The sequence below is a fragment of the Acanthochromis polyacanthus genome, chromosome 3 (genome assembly GCF_021347895.1).
Source record: "Acanthochromis polyacanthus isolate Apoly-LR-REF ecotype Palm Island chromosome 3, KAUST_Apoly_ChrSc, whole genome shotgun sequence".
NCBI classification, from domain to species: domain Eukaryota; kingdom Metazoa; phylum Chordata; class Actinopteri; family Pomacentridae; genus Acanthochromis; species Acanthochromis polyacanthus.
This window is the reverse complement of record NC_067115.1, coordinates 1,662,202-1,671,046: the sequence shown is the minus strand read 5'-3', so window position 1 is coordinate 1,671,046 and position 8,845 is coordinate 1,662,202. Positions and strand designations below refer to the sequence as shown.

Here is an 8,845-nt window from a genome sequence, read left to right as displayed (position 1 = left end):
GTTTACTATTGTAAAGTCCAGAACACCTCATAATCTGCTGTGGAATATTCTGATCAACTTCACCTGAAGAAACTGTTTCATTAACTTACAGTTGTAACGCTGAAGCTACAGTAAAACACTGGTGACCACAGCTGCCACACAGCTTCAATAAATTACAGTTAACAGTGTAAAAGTGTCCTAAAATACTGGAAACCACAGCGTGTTGCAGCTCCTGGTTAAAAAGCCACAGAGACAAAGTCAGCATGAAGAAAATGTGAAGACTTACACACAGCAGCAGAGAACCAGAGAAGTAATCTGTAGATCATGTTAACAGGAGAAAGACGACCAAACTGAAGAGACAACGAGGATGACTGACGGTTTTATGGTTTCTACAGAGACCAGCCTCCTTATCAGGAGGACTTTACCAACAGGAAGCTGGTCAAAGTGTGGGTGATCATTGTGTTTATCTGACAGGAAAGAGACACATCAGACTCTCTACATATCACTTCATACACAGGTGTCCCTAGCAAAGAGGAAATCAAGTTTTGACTCAACCCTGACATCCCACAAAAACCACAACCACCACTGTCATAATAAATCAACGGGCTGATATGAATCTCACATGTGAACAAGTGCAATATTCAGATCACAGAAGCAGCAGTTCATGTGGTAAAGATAAAATGTGTCTCAACATAACATTACAAATGAAGCAACACTTTTTTATTGCTGTTGCTTCAGTGCAAAACAAATGCAAGGTGTTACTTTTTAAAATCACAGTGTGGTTTTCATTCAGCCCTGATTCGTTCTGTGAGGTCCTGAGCTTTTATTCAGAGTTATATTGACTTTAAGAACACGCAAAGGATCCTTTTAGTGAATGAATCGGACTAACAGTGATACTGCTTTGCTTGTTGTCATGTTCACACCCAAACATCTTGATTTTAAAAAGAGAAATGCCATGAAATTGCAGCAAATAAATGTATGCATGTGAAAAATGTGGAGGAAGCATTCGCCTTAGCAGCATCCACCAGCCCGGTTTTCTTTGTCTTCTGAGTGCATTTCATCAACATAAATTGCTTTATCCTAACCAGTAACATCTGTTTCTGCTGTAACAGCAAGACTAGATATTAAAACCAAAGACTCTTTGTTTGGGATCCTGTTGAAGCAGTTCTGAGTGAAGAAGGTCAAAAAATGTGCTACTGTTGTTTCTACACACGGAGAACAGGAAGTGTGTCATTCTTGGAGCTAACAGGATGACATCATTACTGAGAATGAGCTGAATCATGACATGTGATGAAAAAAACAAACAGCAGAGGTCAGAGCAGTTATTCAAATGAGCTCCAGTACTGAGTAACATGAGGGCTGAATCCAAATCTCTGGACTTCACCGCACTTGCGAACTCGCGGACTTTGATTTTTTTTATTTTTTTTATTGCGTCTGGCGAAATCATGAGCTGAGAAAAATAATGGCGGAAAAAGGACGAAAGCAAGTCCTCCAATGTAAGTAATACCCAAATTAATTAATATTATAGTGTATACATGATAGTTTTTCAAACCGTGTCATGGAAACGACTGAAACGGACTCCAAGTCTGTCTATTAGCTCCATTCATAATGCTGTAGACTCCCGCTCTTGCAGACTTTACGTGATGACGGTAAAGACGTCACATTACGTATGACTGAAGTCCGCGAGGGCTCAGTCTGCAAGTCCAGAGGGTGGAGGTATGGATGCAGCCGAGGTCTGTATTCACGCTCAGTGATGGCAACAGCAAATTCTGATTTCAGCTGAAAGTTGTTGACCGGGGGGGGGGGTGAAAAATGTGCAAAAAAAAATAATAATAGACTTTCTAACATTAAACTGTGTGTTAGTTTTAGAGTTAAATTTCTGCAGGACAATTCAGAACAAGAAACAGACTGACTGACATGATATCAGATAGAATCCCTCCTGCTGGGTCACACCATAGATATATATAGGTCACACTGATCTGATCCTCCATGTTGTCTATCGTGGAGGACACCTCCCACCCCCTGCAGGAAACAGTAAGATCAGTGGGCAGCTCCTTCAGTGACAGACTGCTTCACCGCGGTGCCTAAAGGAGAGATACCGCAGCTCCTTCCTTCCTGCTGCAGTCACACTTTACAATCAAGCTCCCAGTAGTTTCTGTTCATCCATTTACTAACTGTGCAATAAAAAATGTAAATAATGACGCTGTGCAATTACATAAAAATCTTGCTGTAAATAAGTGTTCTATTTGCTGCTGTACAATGTAAATTTCTCTGCTGTGGGATTAATAAAGGTTTAATCTAATCTAATGCTGGCTCACACTGATCTGCTGCTGATCATCTCCTTCAGGATTTTATGAACTGGATCATCTGAACTTTCACAAACCAGCAGCTAGAACTATAAAAGAGCTCAGAAGAATAAAGTTATTACTCACAGCACATGAAGCAAAGCCAGAGCAGGGACGTTAACACGTGGAGTGTCATCTCAGTCGGCTGTCTGCTTTCCACTGTGGAACAGGAGTTGCAGTATGGAGTTTATATAGAGTCAGAGGGCGGGGCCTCCTACTGCCACCAGGTGTCTTTTCCCCTCTCTGTTTTTATTTCACCGCCACTGTTTCATCATAGATTTACTCTCAGGTGCACAGAAAGCTATAAACAATGAAATTCTTACTTTGCTGATCCTCCTTAATCAAACGTAGATAAGCAGACTTAGAATGACAACAGCAGTGAACCAGTGATCCTCCGCTGTAGCTGCTCCTCTGTCCAGTCAAGATGCTGTAAAGTTGGCGGCTGGTGTTGTTCTGGCATGACTGAACTCTCAGCTGTAGAACCGGTTCAACTGGTTAATATAGAGAGGGGCTCATTAAAGAGGAATATCTCTGTAAGACTCTGGGGAACCCACTAGGACTGAGCACTCTCCTGCAAAACTGAATCCTGGACTCTTTAACATACAGGGAGAAAACAACAAGTCTGCATCAGGATCAGTTAACAGCCTGCATTTATTTATATACTAATGTAGGAAAAAAAACACACAACAGTCAGTCTAACCGGTTCATTGAAATCACCACATAAATGTGTTTCATTAATGGTATTAAAGTTCTCAGATGTTGAGGTGCACGTGTCTGAGCTACTACTGAGATATGAAAACTTTAAAGCTCCTTTTATCCTCGGGGTCACTTTGACCTCATTCAGCGTTTATCATTCAGAAATTAACAGTTTTGTTTTGTTTTGTTGCTTCATATTTCATGCCTTTTCCTAGTTTGATGGAGACAACTGATAAAGTATAAAATTATCATGATGATGTTTTTTCAGTGTGCTGAACACATTGCAGAATCGCTGTTCCTCTGGAAGCTGCTTAAAGCTGTAAACTGGTCTGTCTGTCTATTTGTAATCTGACAACTACACACCTGCAGCTGCAAGAGTTGATAGTTTTGAGTTGATGCTGCACAGAGCGGTGGACAAAACAGAACTTTGATACTTCTCATGGTGTGGGCATGTGAGAAAAACGTGACTTTTGAACTCCTGCCAAAATGAGGAAGCCAATGTCAAGTTGTGAGTTGATCACATCCAAGTCTTTCCAACTACACATGCCTCTCCTCTGAAATGATCGTCTCAAGGTCAATATTTTCTACTGATGGTTCAATGAAGAGCTGGAATAATGACTTTATGTCTTCAACATGTCTGAATGGAACAATAATCTTCAGTTTTTGGTGATAACGTGACATAGAGGGAGAAACAATATTCTCATGAGAACTTTTTTGCACCGTGGGTATGAAGGTGTGTGTCTCACCTGCTGGACTCAAGTAGAACTGGCATTTCCTTCACTGTGGTGTTCCTAAAGGACATTCAGGCAAAATAAGGCAAGAGCATGGCAAAAGTTTGCATGGCAGCCTATGTTTACCGAAGTCTGCACGCTCTTTCATTTGAAAACGTCTTCCTAGAAAGGTCAGTGATGACAGCTATTTGACAGTCAAATGACATAGAGGAGAACATTTCTGAGACTAAGGATTGTGTTGAGGAGGACTCTGATCATAAGAGTGTTCACCCTTATGTTGTCTCTCAACCAGCAGCAGATTAGATCCCATCCACTGTCAATAGTCATGGATATGGGATCCCCTAGTCAGCCATAAGGATTATGAAGGAGTGGCAGCAAAATGACGGAGCACGGTATGATATTATAACCTGTGATTTACAATGCTATATGCTATAACCTGATGAATGTGTGAATTAACCAAATGCTTACCTTTTTACTTTTTATATTCTTTAATTTTGAAACCGTGTAGAAATCCGAAGAGTGGCTCATTCAGAAGAATGAGGTGTGTGCACCCATAATGCCCCTCGTGTCTTCTGCTACGGTAGCTAACACAGTTCACTACACAACAACAATGAAGGGCAAACAGGTAGGAATGTGTCACCTGAGGCTCTTTACTGACCAACAACAGAGTAAAATCACAGATACTGACAGAGCACACACTGCTCTGAGCCCAAATCAAACAGTCAAAGAAGTGTAAACAAACTGGTTTTACACGTTTGCATGCCACAACCCCACCCTTTTTTATTTAGAGGTGAGTTAACGGGACAGTTAGCTGCAGGAGGACATTAAAGTCCCTCAACATATTCTAACAGAAATATTCAGCACAGAACCATGGAAACAAACAAAGTGTGTCTCAGCCTTTCTGCTCAGGCTTTAACTTGGCTTTCTGTGTTGATTTTGTGTTTATTTGCTTTATGCTGAGGTGTGAAATCAAAGCTGACTGACTGCTGACAAGAGCTTTACTAACAGTAAACTGTGTGTTAGTTTTAGAGTTAAATTACTGCAGGACAATTCAGAACAAGAAACAGACTGACTGATATGATATCAGATAGAATCCCTCCTGCTGGCTCACACTGATCTGCTGCTGATCATCTCCTTCAGGATTCTATAAACTGCAGTATAGAAATAGTTCAGCACACCAAATTCCTGGGTCTGGGCTGAGTTGGATTAGGGTTATGGTTGGGTTAGGGTTGGAGTTAGCTCCTCAGCAGTGGCTCTGACTGAAAGGCACCGAAGAGAGTGGTGAGGGTTTCTGAGAAGATCATCGGGGTCTGTCTGCCACCGGTAAGGGAGCTGGCAGAACAACGTTTTCTGTCAAGGACATTGAGGATCACCAAGGACTCCACTCACCCTGCCCCTGGATTTCCTTCCTACCCTCAGGCTGACATGTAGAACTGTCAGCTTCAGGAACACTTTCTTCCCCACCGCAATCAGCAAAATCAACACAGACACTTTCTACCACTTTCACAAGTGCAGTAATCTTATTTATTCTGTTTTCATTTATTTATCTTCATTCACCGCACCAGCATTTATTTATAACTTGTTTTAGTTTATCTCAGGTATTTTTAGGATGTAAATAATAATATAAATAATGATAATAATAATAAAAACAGAGATTTTAGCCACCTCTTTGCTGTGTCAAAGCTAAGGATGTTCGTCACTAAACTATCCAGAGTCGAAAGTCAGAAATCCCCTCTGGATCAAATATTGGAGTCTCCAGAAAAATATTGTCCAGAAAGTTTTCAGAGTCTGAAGTGAATAATGTTGAAAGAGTCCAGAGATTTTTACTGACTACACAAAGCATTACGTTGTCTGCTGGGAGATTGTAAGAACTTTGTCTCAGCCAGCAGCAGCAAGCTGCCAATATGAGATGAACTGAACCTGTCCAACAGCTTTTTTAGTTTTAATGATTCTAGGTCTGCTTGTCAAACACCTCAGGACACACATTTTGGCTTAACAAGACCTTACAGATTCCACTTCAAATGAAAGAGGGAGAACAATGAGAGCATTTTAATGATCACCAGGATGTGAACACTACATGTTTGAATTACTGGTCAAATCTGATGAAATAAAACATTTAAGAGGTTGTTTGTCCTGACTACACCTTTGATTGTGTTTTATCTGCTCTCAGATGGACGTCGCTTTGGATAAAAGCATCTGATAAATGAAACTAGACAATTGTAGAATTGTTGAAGAGGCCGGTGACTTTGTCCGAAAATAAGGTTTAGAAAACTTTTCACACCCAGACTGTACTTCTGCTACTCACACTTTAATGAACAGGAGGCTGGATGTTGTGGATGTTAGCTGTTTAAAAGCAGCTGTCTGGAAAAGATAAAATCTAAATTCAGACTTTATCTACACTTCCTATTCATAGTCTTTTGTTCTGTGATTAATGCCCTCTGTCAGCTCCAGGCTGATCCAGAGGAGTGAGGTTGGAAAGGAATGTGTGTCAGGTAAATGTGTGGGAATATTTGTGTGTGTGTGTGTGCGGGTTGATTTTCCCACGCTCTGTAATGTTGCATAAGTGTTACATTACCCCAGTATGCCAATGTTTACACAGAGAACACAGGAAAAGCCTTCATGGACACGTGCCGACACGTGTTACCGGCTCTCTGTTTTATAGGCGTCACGCCTCATTAGAGCAAGCCCAAAGGCGACAGCGGCAGAAAAACACCTGTTAACAGGAAAAAACCTTTGAGCAGAACCCAAAAGGATATTAGATGGAAAGACGTCCTAAAGCTCTGCTCACACAGGATTAGTATTACCTCGGGGCCAATGGTGACTTGTAATAATAGTGAAGGATGTCTATGATCTTAATCTTACTAATGACTTTATGTCTGGTGGGACACGCTCTCAGCAGCACGTCTACCTTGTTGTTGAAGTGAGTAGAGGAACCACAATCTTCAGTTTTTGACACAACCCTTCATGCCCACGGTGAGGGAAAGCACATAGTTTCTCCTCTATGTCACATTAACACCTGACCTGCTGGACCCACACTTGTAGAACCGGTATTTCCCTTATCGTGGTGGGCGAGGTGCTCCTGCAAGGACATTGGTAGTTCATACAAAATAAGGCAAGAGCAAACACAGAAAAGCTTGCATGGCAGCCTGCTATCCGAATCATTCCTCATTGTGCTCTGTGTTTAATGCAAACTACGAGCTCTCTCATATGAAAATGTCTTCCTGGAAATGCTTATTGTCAATGATTTACCGGAACAGCTTTTTGACAGTTAAAGCGACATAAAGGAGAATGTTTTCTTTACTAAAGTAGAGGTTTATTGTCACTATTATTGCTGCTAAAGGTGCTGCACGGGTGTAAACATTACTTGTTTAGCAAGAGATAGTGCTCGTACAGCCTAAGAATGTTCCAGAAACGTACAGAAAGTAGCTTGAAATGCATTTTTGAAGGGAAACAACAGTGTACTCTATACTGTACAATGGAATGGAAAACTACAAAACTACACAACAAATGTAGGACAGTATGCAAATGTGTGTGTGTGGACTTTACAGATGTATTTGTCACATGTGTAGCACACAGTGTCTGTTTTACAGTTTTAAAGTGCTGGGTGACACACACCTACATTTTAAAAAGCTTACCATAAAATATACAGTAACTTACTGGCAGCAATTGGCAAGTAAGTTGCTGTAGTTTGTTTTACAGTAAGCTTACTGTAAACATAATCACAGTACCTGTCTTATTTACAGTAATAATTAACTTACTGTAAATGTAATCACAGTAATAGGGTACTGTACTTTGTGTCACAGCAAACATGAGATTACTGTAACAAGCATTACTGTACTATTTTTAAACTGTAAATTATTCAGCTGTAAAATATTACATACTGTAAAAAAACACACTGCTCTTGTCACAAAAATTTCATTTATTTTCTCATCTCACTCAGCTTAAACATTTTTCATAGACACACACACACACACACACCCACACACACACACAGACCTAGCTAATAGATGTAGCTAACAGACCCAGCTAACGGACGAAGCTAACACACCTAGCTCGCACACTTACTGACGGAGCTAACACGCGCACACGAGCACACACATATATACACACCTAGCTAACAGTAGCTAACGGACATAGCTAACACACACACAGAGAGAGAGCGAGAGACACGCACGCTCTAACGCCCACGGTTTACTGTACTGTAAAAACGACAGAAACGTTTTAAGGGGACTCTAACCACTAGTGGGAAACATGCAGGGACTGATGTCGTGTCAAGAAGTGTGTGAAACGGATGATGTTCTGGCGGTAGCAGCAGTGGACCGGTTGGACAGGATCATTCTGGCTGTTTCTGGAGTTAGTCAGCTCCATGTTAACACCTGACACACCTCTTTAAGGTGGTCTTTTTTTTCTACAACTAATAACAATCAGAATTTTTACAATTATTGCTTATGTTGTGCTGGTACTTTTAGGTAAGTCTGAATCATGTCAACACCAAACACACACCTCTGTAAGGCTGTGATTTTTTTTTACCTGTCATAATAATAATAAAATTCATAATACTGTTAATATTCATTACTATTATTCTGATTATTTTCACAGTTATTGTTTTATAAGCTGTCATCCCATTTATAAATACAGCTGAATAGTTCATAAATAATTTTGCGTTGTGTGTTTTCCAGAGGAAATGCCAAAGTCGGTTATTTCTGACCAGTGAAGCCACTGAGGCTGGTGAGCAGCCTCTGCATCTGGACAAAGACAAGAGCATCCTCCCACTACACTAATGAAACTCCACCTTGGACCCAGCACATCTCAGGGTGTAGTCAGCAGCCTGATATTTGAATGTTTGGTTTTGGTTGGCTGAGCTATGGAGTCACAGGAGTGCCAAATCAAAATATAAATAAATAAATGTGGAAATATAAAGAGAAATAAATAAATAAATGTGGAAAAATAAAGAGAAATAAATAAATAAATGTGGAAAAATAAAGAGAAATAAATAAATAAATAAATAAATAAATAAAAGGAAAAAACAGAAAAACGGAAACTTTTGAATACGGCCGTCGTCATGTCCGTTGTGAGTTTTGCATTCGTGTGTTG

The 8,845-nt window shown here is 40.4% G+C and overlaps 1 long non-coding RNA gene across 1 annotated transcript; it reads left to right on the top strand.

Moving 5' to 3' along the window:
* Window positions 1-7,692: 7,692 nt before the first annotated feature.
* LOC127533246 (uncharacterized) lies at window positions 7,693-8,761 on the top strand. Its single transcript, XR_007941030.1, has 2 exons — window positions 7,693-8,220; window positions 8,431-8,761. It is a non-coding gene; the product is annotated as an uncharacterized LOC127533246 (long non-coding RNA).
* The last annotated feature ends 84 nt before the right edge of the window (window positions 8,762-8,845 follow it).